This window comes from Protopterus annectens, chromosome 3.part1 (assembly GCF_019279795.1).
Source record: "Protopterus annectens isolate FY-2018-M chromosome 3.part1, PAN1.0, whole genome shotgun sequence".
Lineage (NCBI taxonomy): Eukaryota > Metazoa > Chordata > Ceratodontiformes > Protopteridae > Protopterus > Protopterus annectens.
Genome location: NC_056732.1, coordinates 415,577,681 through 415,598,152, shown reverse-complemented (window position 1 = coordinate 415,598,152; position 20,472 = coordinate 415,577,681).

Below are 20,472 nucleotides of genomic sequence, written 5' to 3'. Positions count from 1 at the left end.
TTTTCACCAAAGAAGCACTTTTGTGTAAGTATGCCTGCTTGCGAGACCGCACTGTGGTGTGGATAAGAGAAAATTCCCTTTTCCTCACTGTAGTGCGGTCTCGTAGTGAGAATATTAAAGTATGGGGGGGTGTAGATTTCTTCTTTTTTTTTTTTTTCCTTTAACATATATTGATGAAAGCGCTTTTGTTAATATATGTTCGGTGATTATGGATTTGGGACTTTGCACATTCATGCATAAGTCCTAGATCCATATATATTTATTTATATATGTGGAAATCCTGAATCATGTCGCCTCCAAAATGTTGACATGTAACTTGCATTCACAGTTTTGTGCATTGCTGTTTCAACTGGATTGCACTACAGCAGGGATAAGGAAGTACCCTTTTCCTCACTGTTATACGATCTCTGCGATAGGATAAATAATTAGCAGGGGGTGTGGGGGTGCAGGGGGACTTTTCCCCATGCAAAATACTGGTAGTACAACTCCGGACATCGAGGTAATGTCAATAATTTTGAATTCAACATACTGCCATTACCGCATTTGGAGATGTGAGAGAACAATGTGCACAATTTAAGTCATTACTTTGCAAAACCAATTTGCACAATTTTCATAGTAAATATATATATATATATATATATATATATATATATATATATATATATATATATATATATATATATATATATATATATATATGTATATATATGTGTGTGTGTGTGTGTGTGTGTGTGTGTGTGTGTGTGTACCTTCACAGGGACAAGACTAGTATGATTCCTCACAGAGGAAATGCAATCAGCTTGGAAAATCCAGCTAGGAAAAAGAAAACTAAAAATGGGCAAACTAAATATTATGATTTCCTATTACAGTGATGTCTTCTTGAACATTTACTGATGTCTTGTATCTTGCAAAACTATACTGATTCAGGAGACCTTGTCAGTCCCTATTGTACTGTAGTCCCATTAGCACAAAAAAGTCAAGAGATTTGTGTAGCATCACATATGGTTTGCAGACTCTAAAGTATCAAGCTAAATTGCCAACACCCAAACTACCAACCACATGATACCAATCCCTCACAGGACTGTCACTTATCTAAAGATAATGGAATGGTATTTAAAGATTTTTTTTTCAGGAGAGGCTGCACCCTCTTCACCCATCAAAGTGTGGGTGCTCTGTCCCCACATCCCTGTTTCTCTAAATATACAATATTCAAGGTTTTACTAACTCAGAGAAAAGGAAATAAATGTATCCCCTTTTCTTTGAGGTGCTGCAACCTCAAAAGTTATGTATTTAGATGTCAGGAGAATAGATATTGAACTCCCAAATGAAGGGTGCAAAGAGGAATAGTCCCATGCAAAAATCATTAAGAGTACCAGTCCTTTCCACCAATGTTGTCAGATTGCAGCTGACTTTTATAATGACCCTATGAACAGACACTGCCATTCACAGAGTTTACTAATCATGTAGGCAATTCAAGACCGGCAGGTCTTTCTTCCATATCACACACAACAGGCACTCAGGCATATGGACAGTTTAGAGTTGCCAATCAGCCGAATGTATTCTTTCAGGATGTGGAAAGAAAACAGATCTCCCACAGAAAACCCATATGATCACAGGAAAAACATGCAGACTCTGCATAAAAGCATCCTAGCAGTGATGCAAATCAGAGACCCTGTTACTGTCAGACAACAATGCTAGTCACTGTGCCACTCACCTAAACCGATCATGTTGGTTTATTAAGCAGCACTGAAAGTGTTCACAGTAGATTGGACACAACATCTTTAACTTCAGTACTTCAAATAATACTCGCAGCAAGTAGGAGGTAATGAACTTCAAATCCAGATCTGCAGCTTTATATTTATTAACTGCTAAACTAATTTCTAGAGCCCATTCTTGTAAAGTATTCAAAGTAGGATCTGTTTCCATGCTGCTTTGTTATATTGTATATACAGACTCATCCTGAAAGCTTTACAGAAATTATTGCATAATAATAGTACAATTTTTATATTGTTTTTATAGAGGTGTATCATGTGCAGTTTCACTTTGATGTCTTTTTCTGTTAAACAAATAAATAAATTATTCATTTCATAAGCCATAATTGTTAGTACTCTTTAAAATGATATAAAATGATACATGCATTTATAATTCATTTATTGTTTTTATGTCAATTGCATTTCTTTAAAAAATGTACGGTCTAATGCCAGATTTCCATGGTACAGTGATCTAGTCTTTGGTATATCCCTTTGATTGTTTCATAGTATAGATCCAAACATGATTGCAAACACTGTCCATTAAACAATATTGGCATCAGATCTTAAAAGAGAAATGGAAAAAGGGATTGTGGATGGATGGATCGATGGATAGATAGATGGATGGATGGATGGATGGATGGATGGATGGATGGATGGATGCTTGGGGAGGGGGTGGCTATCTAGTCTGTTTCTGTATGAAAACTACAAGCAGTCTAGTTTCAGCTGAACCCCTTTGATGGCTTGCCATACTCAATAGAATTATATGATTCCTTACTTTTCTGAGAAAAGATGTTACAAGGCATACACCACTGGACAAATCGCCTGCATTGCCAATATGCTCCTATATTTAAAAGTAGTGGCTATTTGTAGCACACAATTTTGCCCACTCAGAATTGAATCATTTAATAAGTTAAATAAGATAAATATTTTAAAGAAATTAGCAGAAAGTATATGAGTAATATATTTATTTATTTACAGTTTTTCTAACCAAGTACTAATACAGAAATAAGTTAATAAGTAATTTTTTTTTTGTGAGCATCTCTAGAGCAGATTGGGTGGTAACTCATGTACAGAAGAATAAAAAATTGAAAGGTTACGCACTCCTTTAAGCAACAATAATTATAAAATAAAAAATGAAGAACTCAACCTTCAGGCATTTAGGAAAGTAGCCAATGAGTGCAGCAATGTGTGCATTGATGATAAATTCAGAGATTGTTACATTGACGACCATGTGCATTCCTCCTGATTATCTAATCCTGCCTTATAGTACAAACAGGGGTCTACTGAGAAATGTCATTCTTGCTAAAAGGAATATGGAGTCAGCGAAAAGTGCGGCTGATATACAAAAATCCTTTATTCTCCATCAAAATTCAGGACAAAAATCTAGCTGGTAAGGTTTAAGAGACAAATGCAAATGCCTTGCAGGCAAAGGTCACAGCATTATGTAAATAACTGTCCCTGAGTGAAACCTCTTAACAGAATGATAAAGCCACAAATATTTAATGTGTTGATTATCATTCTAACTTCATTTTGTAACAAACTCGTATAGGCATACTGTCACCTTTCTGAATAAATAAATCTAATTAATGAATAATTAACATTTTATTTTACCTGCACTCCTGTGATCCCTTCCAGTTTTGTTCAAATATCTCTCACAGTGACAAAAAATTCAAGATTTCTCTCCAGCGAATCTGTTTCATTTCAATAATGTACAGGAATGTTATTTTTATAAAAATACAGAACATCAAACATATAATTTAATACACATATATATATATATATATATATATATGTTTTATATACATATATATATATATATATATATATATATATATATATATATATATATATATATATATATATATATATATATATATATATATATATATATATATATATATATATATATATATATATATATATATATATCTATATATATATATATATATATATATATATATATATATATATATATATATATATATACATATATATATATATATATATATATATATATATATATATATATATATATATATATATATATATATAGATATATATTATAAATTAGACTTTAACAATTTTGGCATTCTCAAGGAATAAAGGAAGAGTTTCTATATTCATATGATTCTGTTCACTGTCTCTGGGGATGAAAGTTACAAACTGCCCAAACTCGATTAATATTCAGGTTATTCTGTGTTGTGCGTTGGTTAAGGTCTCTGAATAAAAACTACTTTGATCATGGGTTAGCACTTCCTGAGGGTATATATTCCCAGATGCCATAAGTAAGGTTTTCACTACAGAGACATATGGTTCATGCAGTTCACACAGCTTGTGCTGGTAAGCCGTATATCAGCAATGCAAGCTACTCAAGCTAAGGTCACTGAATAAGAAACCTGAATTGTAAGATATTCCTGATACATTATTTTAAGCTGAATTGTAAGATAGTTCCTGACACATTATTCTAAATTAAAATATAGAACACCAAGATATAGTTCAGTTAAACAATATTTCACAAATACTGTCAAGCAGATAACGCCATAGTGTGAATCGCATTACCAAGTTCCGAGTAACGTATCTTTTAAATGACTGATTTCTTTCTTTATGCAGCCCCAGCATGAATACATGTTTAATATTCATGTAATGTTGCACATAATAGTACCTCAAAGATTCTGACTTTTGATAGTTCTTGAAGTAAGGTGGAAGTATATTAAATTTCAACAGGTGAGCAGTAATGCAAGTGACATAATTAAGACCACATACCTTAAAAGTACAATGAGGAAATAACAAGACAACCTATAAAGAAAACTTTATATTTCATTAGCTATGATGCTGTGTTAATGCCTGGAATACAGAGAAACAATTAACATAATAATTGCTCATGTAAAAAACACTACTAAAAAATAAACAAAAAAAGCCACCAGTGCACCGGGAACTGAACTCGAGATGAAAAATAAAACGTGAAGCTCGCAGTTTATTAAATTATCTTTTTGTTCAGCTAAGTTGCCAAACTTCCTCAGACAAAAACATGAAGACCATACACAGCTTAAGTAACACTAATTAATCATGTGCCCTAGGTCATTATTAAATCCAGTTAATCTACAAAGTAATTGTTTTGTTCTTCTTTCGGCTTCTCCCGGTTAGGGGTTGCCACAGCAGAACTCCGGTCTGCTAATGATTGACAGTAGATTTTTTTGGTGCCAGCTCAACACCCAACCTTCAACAAAGGCATGCCCATTCTACACATGTCTTTTGAACGCCACTCAACCACGGGGAGGACATGCAGACTCCACACAGAAGGCGCTCCAGCCGAGAATCGAACGGGAGAACCTCTTGCTGTGAGGCGACAACACTGCCGCTGCACAGCGGCTTTAATCTACAAAATAATTACTTGAGGAAAATGTTCAATATACAAAACCAATCCACGAGCATTAAAAACAGCACTGAACATATATACTAAATCATCCCAAGTAGATAAACAACATAATCTTCTTCTTTCGGCTTTTCCCGGTTAGGGGTCACCACAGCGGATCATCTGTCCGCTCATGATTGGCAGTGGAGTTTTACGGTATTGAGTTGTCAGCCCAGCACCCAACCTTCCACAGGAGGCACACACACATGCACGGCCAATTTAGAGTGTCCAATCCACCTGCTGCATGTCGTTTGGAGGAAACTGGAGCACCGGAGGAAACCCACGTGACCATAGGGAGGACATGCAGACTCCACACAGAAGGCACCCCAGCCAAGAATCAAACCGAAGAACCTGTTGCTGTGAGGCGGCAATGCTAACCGCTGCACCACCATGGCCACCCTGATAAACAACATAATAAATACTAAAAACATTTAGAAATCTATATTGCCTAATGACACTCCAATAAAAACCTAAATGCTAATAAAAATGTGTATTATTACACAATACAAAACAAATTAAGGAAATTATAAAAGTTAAAAAAGTTAATTTCTCCTTTCCATAACAACACTTGACCTAAAAAAGGAAGTGTCATAGTGTAAATGAAAATAACCACATCCTTCTTTTTCGAACACTGCTTTTAAACATAAACACATCCTAACGTATTAAACTTCTCAATTTCAAAATACATGCCATAGATACCTTTTTATTTAAACCTGGAGTTTTATATGAATAGAGTTTCAACTGCCAAATCAACTCTTGATGCTCCAAAAGTAATTGATAAGGGCCACCTTTAATATCAGGAACAATTTGATCTAAAACCCTAAAAACAAAAGTGTGACAGGGTACTCATTACAATGCTAAGATAGGGCATTTTCCATCTTCTTTTTCCTAATGTTGTATACATGCTCATAGAGTAATGAGTACCCCTCTCACACTTTTGTTTTTAGGGTTTTAGATCAAATTGTTCCTGGCATTAAAGGTGGGATGATTGATTGTTTATGTTCAATGTTGTTTTTAATGCTCGAGGATTGGTTTTGCATATTGAACATTTTCCTCAAGTAATTACTTTTTAGATTCATTGGATTTAATAATGACCTGGAGCACATGATTAATTAGTGTTACTTAAGCTGTGTATGGTCTTCTTGTTTTTGTCTAAGGAAGTCTGGCAACTTAGCTGAACGAAAAGCTAATTTTATAAACTGTGAGCTTCACGTTTTATTTTTTGTCTCAAGTTCAGTTCCTGGTGCGCTGGTGGCTTTTTTTGTTTATTTTTTAATAATAATTGCTCATGTCATAGTTGATAACTTATTTCCAATGAGGTATATCAAGAGATCAGAGCTACTCATATGAATATAGTCAATGGAAGTTTTAATTGTATCAATTTATTTACACCATACTGCATCTGTCATTACAGTTTTATAGTAAGTGGACTTGCTTATTTGTTTTTATCATTTGTTAAATGAGTCATTCCTCAAAGCACAAGTGATTCTATTTCAGGGGCAATTTGGAGCACTGTCTGTTTAAGTGACTTCCTCAGAATTGCACAACAAACAAAAGATGGCTGAGGAGATTAAACCCTGAACTACAGGCTTCAGTTATTTACCAGCACTGAATTGACCACTAGAGTACTGAAAGGTAATCCACCACTCCCCTGTTGTTACATGTTCAGGTTGCCTGTGGTACCACTCACAGATGTGCATTCCAATACTCTCTGAGACACATTTTATCCTGCTATAGCTTCCAAGTCATTAGTTTCAGATTTTCTCATACTTTTATTGGTATGTATCCACTGGCTTCATTCCAACTTGTTCTAAAATGTTAGCACAGAACAACAGTTAAGAAACTTGACTCACATAGTCCCCTGGATTTACTATTCTTCCATGCAGGACTAGCTTAGGAGCCATTTAGGAGCAGGATGGCAGCACGCCATGCATATTAATGAGGTGCGCTGCCTGAGCTCCTAATCTTACACAGAGCATGTAAGAGTGCAGGGGGCATGTCTGAGAGCAGAGCTCTCAGATTAGACATGCCCCTGCAATGAAGAACAGCAGAAAGTCCTAAAAGAATGAGTGAGACCACTCATAGGTGTGCGCATACCCGCAGCAACATCCCCCCACGTGTACAAGAGCAATAGTTAACACAAAAAATATAAAGATACTTTATTTTTTTATGAACCAGATTAAATTTAACCATAGGTGAGCAGGTTTGCTCATCGCTTAGCTACTGGCAATGCAGCTTAAATGGCAGAAGAGGATAAGAAGCAAGATATATGCAAATAAAGCAATGTAGCAATAGTGTTGTGGGCAGAGTGCTTTCCTTATGAGTAGTCATTCCTGGTACGAGACCCACTACAGCACATTCCATTTTCCATGTCAAATCACTTTATGACCAATATTTTTAGTTGCATAACCTACTAAATAACATATATTTGTGAACTAGAGTACTGCATTAAATGCAGATGTGAGGTGTCAGTGCCATAATGTTGCAAAGTCCACGGATAATCACAAGTGCCCCATACAGTATATGTACACAGGAATCAGGGATACAAATAGAAGGTAAAACGTGTAATGAATAATAACTCCATACAGCTTCCAAATCCCCCACTTTCCCAAGAACCATTAGACGTTACTGTCTACATTAGTGCAGTGGTAAGCGGGAATAAGCACTAGCAAGCAAGTGTAAGTACTATAAAACAGTAGTAAGCGGGAGTAAGCATATGTAAGCACTAGTAAGCAGGTTTAAGCCCGTTTGCATGGGGGGTAAGCAATGAGCACACAGGTTAAGCAATATTGAAGCTAACTCTCTGTAAGCATAATTAACAGGAAATTAGCATAGCTTACCCTTGTGCAAACCCACACAAACCCGCTTACAAGTGTTTAAAAGTGCATTAATCACTCTGTATGCAATAGCTGCTGTTCTGGCCAGAAACAAAATAAACAACCCATGCAGGTCTTGAAACCAAGAGTCTGTACATTATAGTCACAGTAGGTAGCCACGAAGCCATCACAGCAGTACATAAGACTGAGGTATCACCAAACAAATTCTCACTATATGAAAATCAAACTGAACATGTGAAATGAATCTATATACAGTCTTATGTTCTATAACCTACTACATAACATAAATATGTGAGCTGGAGTACTGAAGTAAGCCCAGATGTGAGGTGTAATTATAATAAAGTGTTGAAGTCCCCTAATAAACACAAGGACCCCATACAGTGTACGTACACATGAATCATGGATACCAGACACATATATAACATGTAATAAATAATAAATCAATGGCAAAAAACAAATATAATGCAAATTAAATATTAAGCAATGCTAAGCATTGCACAACCCAGCTTAGTAGGGGTAAGCAATGTGTAGGCCAGCTAACTCAATTTGCCCATTGGCATACTCCTTTAAACAATGCCAACATTAGGTAAGCAGGTTTACCCATAGCTTAGCCTTTTCAAAACCGTCCAATCACGGCAAAGTGTGGGAAATTGGCCCTATTTAAACCCAACAGGTGGGAATACATCTCATAACTTGTTGTAGCTACCCCTTACAGGCACTATGTCTGGAATGGGAAAGGGTGTGCACTTTCAGGCACAGAGCTGGGGCATCCAGGAGTTCAGAGTCATGGCAGGACTCCTTGTCAAAGACCATGAGCAGAGACTGCTGCAGGGCCAGTACCAGGGTTCCCAATATAAAGCAGAAGCCTGGGACCATCAAGCCCATGGCCTCATCAGTGCCACTGGCGTACCTCGAACTGGTGAGCAGGTCAGGCATCACTATGCTGACCTGAAGTGGTGAAAGAGGGATCTCTTGGATCATTGGATCGAAGAGGCTAGGAGGACAGAGGAGGTCCTAGATGTGTGTAAGTATCTCTCCACTTCCTGTTTAATAATTGCCAGCTCATGTATATTATGGATAGGTATGGTTAAATATTCTTGTTATGCCATTCACAGTGGCAAGTGAGTGGGCTGCGAACCAGGATGCCCATGGATGTCGCTTGGAGAGGTTGCGATGTGAGGCAGGTTAGTAACACTCTTGCATGTACTGTCATAGGAAATAAATCTAAAAGTATTAGTAAGTTAATTGCCTGTACAAAACCTGTATTGTTTAAGACAAGTACTGCATACACCAGAGAATATGGCAGAAGAAGAGTCTCATATAGATTGTATGTAAATAAAAGCATAATAGCCTGACAATAAAGGTCTAACTGCTGGACTGCATGTGTTTACTCTGGCATCATATGGCAATGTAGATTTGCAATAACGTAATAATACTGTTGTATTAAGCACTGTTAGCCACACTGTGCAACATAAATAAAATGTGTAGGAATGTCTGTATATAACTGGTGTAATCCCCATAGGTCATTTAGTAAAACTGAGAGAGACATTGACAGAAAACAGTAAAATGATAGACAACAAAATCCAAATAGCACATGCAACTGAGACGTAAATTGTTGTATTCTTAGTGCACACAGCCATGGCTCGAATCCTGGGAGTGGTAGTAGTCTGCATACAGAATCATACCCCACAACTGTACAGATATGTCCAGAATGTCCAGTAAATTGGCCCATATCTGCTGCCTGTCACTCTGTCCCCCTGGGAAATCAGTGGGATGATCCCAGATGTATAATCTACAAACAAGAAATAAAACTGATTCTCACACATCTATAAGAACAAACCTGTCACTCTAGCAACTCCCCAAACTGTTATGATAGTAATAAGCCAAGTATGTCCCATCTACACCCGCATGTTGTCAAGCTGTGACCAGAGTGTGTACAGTAACAGAGTGAGATGTAAGTGCATAATACTAATGTGAATTCTGGTAATATGTATGGCAACATTCAGGTAGTGCTAACAAACATTGCTCTCACAGATCTGTCATATACGAACACTGTGCCTAGAAATAAAAGATTGATATCCTGGTACTGTGTAGTCTGTTATTGTATGGCATTGTGAGTGTTGCAATTGCTCTGAATAATAAGGTATCACTCATCACTGTCACCCACACTGTGCTACATAGTATAACTGTCTAGGAAATCCTGTATAAGAGTGTTGTAAGTTACAAAAGGTTGAAGAGGACAATATTCTACATATGTCCTGGTTCACCTGCATGTAGTCAAGACATGGCCAAAGTCTGTGCAAAAAGAGATGGACAAGTATGTGCATAACATCAACCTGGAAGTTGTGAGAATATATAGAAACAGTGTTAACAAACAATTCCTCCATAGGTATACCAGGTAAGAGGTGTATACTGCAGGTAAAATCAGTTCATGTATATAGTTGTCAACAGCCATATCACTGTCCAAACTAAGGGATGTGCACATGAGTAGATCTTGCAATCATGCAGAATTGATGGACATATGTAGGGCAGGCTGAACATACACTGGCAAATGCAGATGGCTCATACTAGTATACTCCTGCCAGGAGTAGCGACTGCTGTAGTACACATATCAATAGGTGCAACAAACCGTCATGATAAGGGTGTGCACACATATGGAGTGTATGCATCGTGGTCAGCATCCGCACACCTAACACATTCCATAGACACTGCATGTGAATGTACAGGACATATGTCACATATTGGGCACATGTACTGTTAATATATGTGATGATGTGATCCCATGGCAGATCAAGGAAGGGTGCATCATATCAATAAGGGTGTGTACACTCCCCATAGCCAAGATATGCTCTGACAGTTGTCAGTGTAATAGTATTGGATTGGTCATACATGGTCCGCTGATGTTGAGATGTGTAAACCAGAAATCAGGCATTTACAAATGACACCTGTCCACATATCATCCCAGGCATGTGTTGCTGAAAAACATAGGGTCTGTGAGCATTAGAGCTGACATAACTGACAAAGTACTACATATTCAGCAATGGGTTGTACACCTGTGAGGTTTGGTGCACAGTACATGGCAGTGTGCAGAACAGGTGCACAGCAATACTGTGTACATGGGTGCAGTGGTATCCAGGGGAAAGGGGCATCACCTACTAACACAGCACATGCATCACACACACATGTATACTGTTGCTAGCATGGATTGACTATAGCTGCACTGCATGCTGTTATGTACCATATGTTGTGCGTGTTGACAAATGGGTAATAGGGGGACTGTGTGCACTATCATTGGGCAACCTCACCTGTATGTGTGTGTGTGTGTGTGTGTGTGTGTGTGTGTGTGTGTGTGTGTGTGTGTGTGTGTGGTGTGTGTCTCGGTGGGTGGTTATTTTATCTGTAGGGTCACTCTGGTGAAGTGGAGGGAGGCTGATGCATGCAGGATACGTGTGTGCATGTGTGTGTTTGTGTGGGTGTCCATGTATACACATGTGTGATTGTGGGGTTGTCCATACAGCAGTACTTTCCTTTGGGATCATGCAGTACATGGACATGGTCTGACACATGACACACCAGGAATACTTGCCATGTATGTAATCACAGGACAGCTGATAGTATAATAAGGTCTGTAGCATTGAACATGCATTGGAAGGGAAGGTAAACACCAGGTATACCCTTAATATTGCATTCAACAGAGAGGTGACTGACAACTTATGTATGCAGCACTACAGATGTATTGGGAAATTACTAGACAACACCAGGTAGTGTATCTATATATTACACATGTCCCATGATAGGTTGATTGAGCAGCATGTCTGGCATAAACTGAGCAATACTTACACATGACACTCCAGTGCATGATATTATGGAGTGAACATAGTATCCTCACACATATAGTGGCCATGCTCATGATGTCTGGACATACACAGGGTGAACACTGAATGACAGCAGTGAGGCCATGTAAAACCATTCCACTCAGGTCAGGGGTAATGGAGTAACAGGTATTGTGTTGTGATCAGTTATCTAGGCATTTAGAGGAAAGATACATTAATAAGTGGTATTAATTAGTGTATGTTACCAAGTGTGATGCAGGATGGAAAATGCATGGGAATAACGTGGGACTGTCTGTAAAGTCATGGACAGGTAGGTGTTAAGGTGGTATGTGTGTCTGTGTGTGTGTGTGTGTGTGTGTGTGTGTGTGTGTGTGTGTGTGTGTGTGTGTGTGTGTGTGTGTGTGTGTACTGTTATGCAATGCTGTACAGGTCTTAAAGTTGCAAAGTCCACGGATAATCACAAGTGCCCCATACAGTATATGTACACAGGAATCAGGGATACACCTACATAGGTGGTGAGGTGGGTTAGGGTCCCTCCTGCATGCAATCTGATGTTGTTGTCCATACAGACACCAAAGCTGATGATAGTACTGTTGAGGCACAGGTGGGATTGTCAGGGGCCAAAACAGTGCCATCATTTGACATCACCCTGTTAGCCACCCCAACCCCGCACACAGTTTCAGTGTCTATACATACCCCATCACCAGTGGCCATAGTGGAGGGACAGCTGGCATTTGGTGGTAGTACACAGGAGAGTGTGGTAACCATGCCTACTGTGTCTGGTCACAGCAGCAGGCATAGCCAGATGTCTAGCAGGGCACCACATAGGCAGATGTCCCAGGGTACTCATGGTAAGGCTGCTGGTCATCATGCCCCTGGCAGACGTGCCACAACTGGTACCAGCAGATGGATGTTTCAGGTTGTCTTGGTGGCTCAGACACGTATGGAACATTATACCAGACAGGGCCTGAGGCTGCAGAGGGCTGCTCTCACATCTACAAGCGACAACTTCCGTGAACTGTCTGGAGCCATTCATGCTTATACCGAGCTCATAGATAGATGGTCTGGTGAGATGATGGCCCTCATCGACCGTGGCTTGTCCATACTTGAACATATGGTTGGAGTGCGGCAACAGCCATGTGGGTGTAGGCCAGCAACTCCAACAGCTGGCAGTCAATGTGGATGTGCTAGGACACCAAGGGGCTCCCATAGTGGCAGTACCAGCCCCAGCACATGGTCCTGGCCAGTCCCAGGAGGGACCTGGTTCCACCGGACATCTCTCATCATCAGGGGAGAGTAGCACATCGAGGCCTGCACCTGGACATGCCCATGGACCCCCTGGCAGGCACAGTCCATGTGTTCATGGCTGGAGGCAGTGAACTGCACACCCTGCAAGGTATGGTCTGCAGCTGTCCATAAACACCTGTGTAGGGTAGCCATAATGCAAAACTATGTGCATGCATACCCACACACTAGACAAACACACCTAGGGCAACCCCATACCTACACACACCACATCACCACACCCAGTTCACCTCATTACACCCCTCACCCACACACATGGTGTCAAATTTATGGCCCACCCTTGGCCTCTGGCAAACCAACAACACACCCTGTGCATATGATGATACCTGTGCCACATCCCTGTCATCCATAACATTGATGCAAGGACAGGCTAATATGGTTCTGATGCACTCGGTGACTGTACTACAGTGTACCAAAGTACTGCAGTGTAACATGTTGTCAGGAGTAAAGTTTCATGCATACATGTTAGGTAGTGCAGCCATCCAGCAATGATGCATTATAGCTGTTAATAACACTGGTTGATTGTGGTCTCCATAATGTTATCCATTTGTGTTGTAAGTATAAATGTGTCAGCACGAGGATGGTCTGCAGTCATATTCCACAACAGGGTATGGCACTGTGGTGACACCATGGCACAGTGACATATCCAGGGTACAGCTGAACACATCACAGGTTTGTATAACAGTTATTGCCTGTGCCACATGGACAGGTAACCCACTGGGATGTGTATAATCTGCAACCTGATGTAGCCCTACCCACATACACACACACTCTTACTTGGCAACACTGGGACTAGACCCCTACCTAGGTATGTAGTGCTACTGAAGTGTGTGGCTTTCATTGCACACACCGCACAGCGTTTATGGTGAGGTATGTTCCAGGTTACATGTTACATGCAGAACATCCCCAGACATGTACAGTATGCTAATGGGGGATGTAATCGGTGTATATGGACAATACATAGTGTGACATACCTTCATATACACATTAACAGACACATAACAGGCAGACACACGTCCGAGAGACCTGGGCCTTTTGCTGCTAACTAACTTGACCATGTGTCCAATGTGTTACAGGAAGGCTGCACACAGCACATACATAATTGGGCTGGATTGTGGTATCAGTTAACTGTATGGTTGATGGTGACAGTGGTAACCATAAAGTGGTACATGGGACATATACCGGGTGTACCTTGGTGTAATGACAGTATACACAGCACCCACATCCCCCAGTGGATATTGTACTCCCTGAAACCCATGATGACACTCTGACATACCCACAATCACACATTGCCCATGACTCCAATACAACCCATTGTATATCCCAACAGTGGTACTACAGGGATATGCATCTAATGCACATGCCACAGGCATAGTAGGGTGTTGCATTGTCATGCCTCACCTATGGGTAGCAACAACACTATCTGTACTACTGTGTGGCAATGAGTATTGTAATAGGAGTATGTGGCCTTGGAATGCTCTACCCTACAGATATATGGACATCCACACATACACACACTTGCCAGAACTCAACAGATATCCCATGCCTATCGACCCATTTGTACAACACTGTTGTGCTGGTACTGCAATGCTCGTGTAGTGAGTATGGAGAGGAGCATAACAGGGTACATGTAATGTTCTATACAGCTGCAGCCATAACTGACTGTGGCAATGGGTGTTGCAGTGGTTGTGAAGGCCCTCATGGAATTCCCAAGGACAGGTGTGCTAACACACAGACACTGCTATACTCAGTAATGCACATGTACACATGTGTCAGTACTGGGGTGCATTGCTGCAGGTGGTCATAGCTGTGCACCTAGCTATTGTCCATGGAGAGATGGGTTGTGTAGGGGATGTGTGTGTACAGTGGTATCCAGCCACCTGCCATGTGGCAGCAGGCAATCTATCAACATAGACTACTGTGGTGACCCTCAGGGTGAGAGTGACATGCATCAGCCAATCCTCTGGGTGCCTGTGGCACATGGCCACAGAGGTGATCAACTTGACATGTATGAAACATGTATTACAACACATGGTTAGTGTCTGTGATGGAGACCTGTACCCAAGCATGTTCTGTTGACTGTGGTAGTGTAGTGGAGGTACTGATGGCATGTGGTGCATACAGGGTGTTGTCTCCTATATGTGACAGTTCTTACACAGCTTGGCAGACATGTCAGTATCAATCAAGCATAGGTTGCCTGTACATATCCCAGCTGGATGCCTGCCATCTGCACATCTGTATAGGGACTTGGCAAGTAGCTATGCAGTAGGATGAATGTGTTGACAGACATTTGACAACAATATGTATGCCACAACTACATGTTGGAAGCCCTCACTTACATGTGCTGTACAGACGATAGTCTACCGTTACATTCCACATGTTGGATCATTATCCAGTAGGGGATATATACTGTGACACAGCTCATACACCAGGGATACAACAGGGATGCCTCAGAGTCCAGCTATGCCTGCAGGTGTGCCTGTTGTCAGTACTAGATTTAGCACTCTACTTTTGCCTGGGAAAGCACTATCAACAGTAGCACTGCCATGATACACTACATGCCAGTGTGGCAGCACTGCCCCTGTATGTAACACATTCACACGTATAACAGTGCTGTACATGCCTCATATACTTCTGTGTCCCAGACATGACACTCACACCCCTTGCTACTGTCATGACAGCACAGGCGCATGTATTGTACATGGCATTACATACACTTATAGATGTCTTGCCCTGCAATGTTATCAGACTGGGTGATGTGAACTGGTTACCAGGGCTATGCCATGCTTATCAGGTATCAACATTGCTCCAATATAATAGCTAAGCTGATTTGCACACTGGTAAGTGAAGCCTGCACTGTGTAAGTGCCCGTGTGTTTACCCGTAGCTTAGAACTACTTAGCTTTATGCAAACCTGCACAAACACGCTTAAAGCTGCTCAAAACTGCCTTAACCACTCTGTATCCGATAGCCCTTGTTCTGCTCAGCAACAAAATGAATAGCTCATGCAGGTCTTGAACCGAGGACCTTGTACACTATAATCACAACACTTAACCACTACACCATGACCACTGTGAAGACAGCTGTTGTTTGTCCAATATATCTGTCGATACACATATTGATTAGTATTGAACAATTGCCTTTACATCCACATTTGTGTAGTACTTGTTAATAATATGACTGTTGCATCACATGTTGTTTTATCATGATGTACACATATCAGATATATACGGTGAGATACACCTGGAAGGGTATACACAACCGTGATGCTTACACATGACAGGAATATGGATATATGCATATACATATGTTGATATATATCTACATGTACATACACATGTATATTCATAATATGTCTGTATACACATCTGTATAGTGCATTATATGTATGGCCATGTGTAGATCTCTGTGTATACATACACACACAGACACACACACACACACACACATATATATATATATATATATATATATATATATATATATATATATATATATATACGTAGCTATATATGTATGCACATCCTATGTGTACAGATATGCCTATTTATGTAGATATATATGTAGATATCTATAACTATATGTGGATACATATCTATTCTGATATACCTATTACTGTCAATATATATGCAGATATCCATAAGTATATGTGCACATGTATCTCTAAATGTATATGTATAGACATATATTGCTATGTATATGTATATATAATATAATATAATACAGTACCATGTATATGTATATGTATATATATATATATATATATATATATATATATATATATATATATATATGTACAGATACATATCCATCTATGTATGTCTATATGTATATGTGTCTATCTCTATATAGCTATATGGATAATTATATATACATATATGTTCACCATATGTCCAGAACATGGAGTAGAATCCTACCTCAGCCCCAATAGTCCCAACCTCTTAGTGCAAGGGGATGTCAGGTCTGTATTGCAGGTACATATGTAGACTGTTGCTACTGTAATAGGGGTTGACTTAACAGATATGTTGTGTGTGGGAAGTCACATCTGCTTTTAACATGTGCGCCATTGGCTACTGACAGACATCCTAAGGACATCATAATACAGTACCACTGCTAGCACAGTAATTATCCTGTGGACTACAGCAGACATATGGCCAATAAATGTGGACAGTGTGACACACTCTGGTCAGTCCAGAGGTATACACAGAACCCCTTAGTGCAAGACATGTGGACCAAGCCTGACAATGTGGATGTTAACAGCCATGTAGATGGGTATATCACATAAATACTGAGATACATTTGCCCCCATAGATTATGCATTCACACACTCCTGTCTGTCCTGATGCATAATAACCACTGGTGCAGAGCTCACATGGTCACATACTACCCACTAGTTAGTGACATACATCTGTACAGCATCCCACTGCTTTGTCAGAAATACATGACAGTTATGGTGGCCCAGCAGCAGTACATCTGGCAAATATCTGGACTTAATATCAGACTGGGTAAGTACACTAAGCTGCTAGGCATGTAACAAAGCACTGTGCAGGCTACAGGCAGACTGCCACAACACTGGCCTACATTTCTTGTGGGGAATACACATGTACCTGCAAATATAGCAGGCTCTACATGCATGTCACAGCACAGAATAACATACACCTGTGTGAAAGTGCATAACCACAACCAATGTGAACACAGCCACAGCCACATATGGTAGGCTAGCTTAATATTACAGTATATGAACTGTCTGATCAACACCAACTTCATATGTGCCACTCACACACTAACCCTACATATACTGGGCCACTACACAGTGTGGTCTGATGTCTGTCTGTGGTATGGGACATGTATGTGTTTGGCCCTACAAACATGCAAGCTGATAGGGTACCATACACTGGATCAGCATGTAACATCAGATAGAACAGGACCAAGAACAATGACATCTACCACAGTCTGTACACAATAAACACAGTGTAGACAATCACCATAAGTACACAGACCTCAGTACTGTACACGCAACCACAGAATTCCCAGGTTATGTCCTCAAATATAACCCCTACTATACATAACATGTGTAGCAGTCTGATATCTCACTGGTTTGTTATCATATATGTTGTCAATAAATAATGGTGTACAGAACATATGCACCTCTTACTGCATGACATATGTACAAAGGTTGACAGAGTTGTGGCTGGAGGAACAAACACAGGGCCAGTACTGACATGTTGCTGTGAGAACCTCATACAGTTACTGTTGTAACAGGGTTTGTTGTGACATATGTGCTATGAGGGATATGAAGTCAGTAACTCTCATGCTGTCACCACGTACTGACTGCAATCCTCACACTATGCTTCTGCAGTTCTCAGATAGGTGCTCTGTGAGTAACACAAGAAACAAAAGAAACCACACACTGCCCAGTCTGCAGATGACCCTACAGATGGGGGTTTCCTCAAAAACATAGCATTGTCATGACAGATATTAAAACATGTAGCCCAGCCATATCCACACACACCCTGTTAAACCGACATTACTCCAAATGCACAATAACAACACTTACATTCTGTAGTCATGTCAGGCACATCCCCTTCCTGTGTGTTGGCCTGTTTCCACAGTGTATGTTGTTAGAGGTAAATCCAAAATCCATCTGTGATGCTGTTTGCCAAAGACCAGATCTAGGTCCTGCTCACGGTGAATGAAATGGCCCAACACCAACATGATGTTCCTAGATATTGGAGTGTGTTTCCATGCAATTGGCTATGGGAATGTTACCACAGCTGTTCCACATGTAATCAACTACAGGAGGACTGCAATTCATGCAGAGGCCATCGGCTGATCATGAGCATCACTTACAAAACACATGCTACTGCCTAAGTAAAGTAGGTTTAGTTCTCCACATCCACCAAAGAGGGAGTGAGAGAGACAGACAGAGACAAAGTAAGTCAGGGATGAGGTGGGAGACTAAAACCTAAGCATGTTTGTGCCAAACACCTACAAATACAGGGTTTCAAACAACTGACTGACTATGTATTGCTATCACATGTTTATGCAGTTATTGCATGCGCCACATAGCTTAAATGTTGAGGAGCTGTCCAGATGTATATGTGATGGTGAGTGACATCTGCAACAGTGATATGGTAGTTATATGGTAGGTAATGGACAGCAGGTTGACCCTGCACCTACAGTGATAGCATGATACAGGTATTCCCTGGTGTCAGTGGCATCTGTCCATACAGGCATGTGTTTAAGGCATAGTATGTCCTTTGTGGGTTACATTTGATGGCACCCAGTGGCGTAACTACGAGAGGCGAAGTGAGGCAATTGCCTCAGGGTGCCAAGCGGCAGGGGGCACTTTAGGCCCCCTAGAATCCGCTGACTAGGTAATCATTTAATTTAAAAAAATATATATATATTTTTTTTAGGGCGTTCTTCTTTAAGAAGAAAGAAGTGTAGTCGTGGGCGTGCTGACATCATCGCTCGCAGTGCAGCACATATTTTCAAGTTTGCGAGCAGGAACCGAAACGGATGGTTTAGAGGACTACTTGCGAGCGGGAACTGAAACGGACGGATGGACGGAAGATGGGATTTCAGAGTGAGTAATGTGTGGAAGATGGGATTTCAGAGTGAGAGGTGTGTGTGTGGGATTTCAGAGTGAAAGGTGTGTGTATGGGATTTCAGAGTGAGAGGTATGTGTGTGGGATTTCAGAGTAAGAGGTGTGTGTGTGGGATTTCTTTTTTACTTTTTTTACTTTTTTGCAGCCGTCCAGTGTTGTAAGCATTTTCTTTTTGTTGGTAAGACACAGTTGTTGGGACATATGCATTGCATTGTGTACAACAGCATATTTTCTTGTGGACGTAATGTAAAGAGTTCAGTGTCTTGTGAAAAAGAAAAAAAAAATGTACCGAACATTTTTGACATTTTATGTCTGTACTATTTTGTTTGCATTATTAGATCTGGGGGTATTAAGGTAAAATTTATATGTGTTTTAGAAGAGTTTAATAACTTGTTAAAGTCACTGAATTATTAGTGAAAGATGTGTTCATATGATGTACAATTTTAGTATGGGCTTGGTTTACTTTGACAAGCCTTTATGTTGATAAAACAGCATGTGACATGCATTGTTGGTTTAAGCTGCATTGCCATTAATTCTTTATTTTGTATTTCAGAGTACTTTGTGTTTCTTTAGTGAGAAATTATGCTGTGTTTCTGGCATGCTGTTACTGTACAAGGCTTCTTAGATATCTTAAGCTGAAAGAAATAATGAGAGGTGTAGTTTTTGATGAATAAAATTACTTCTGAGTCTCTCCAGTCCATTGTAAACAGTAGATCAGTCTGTG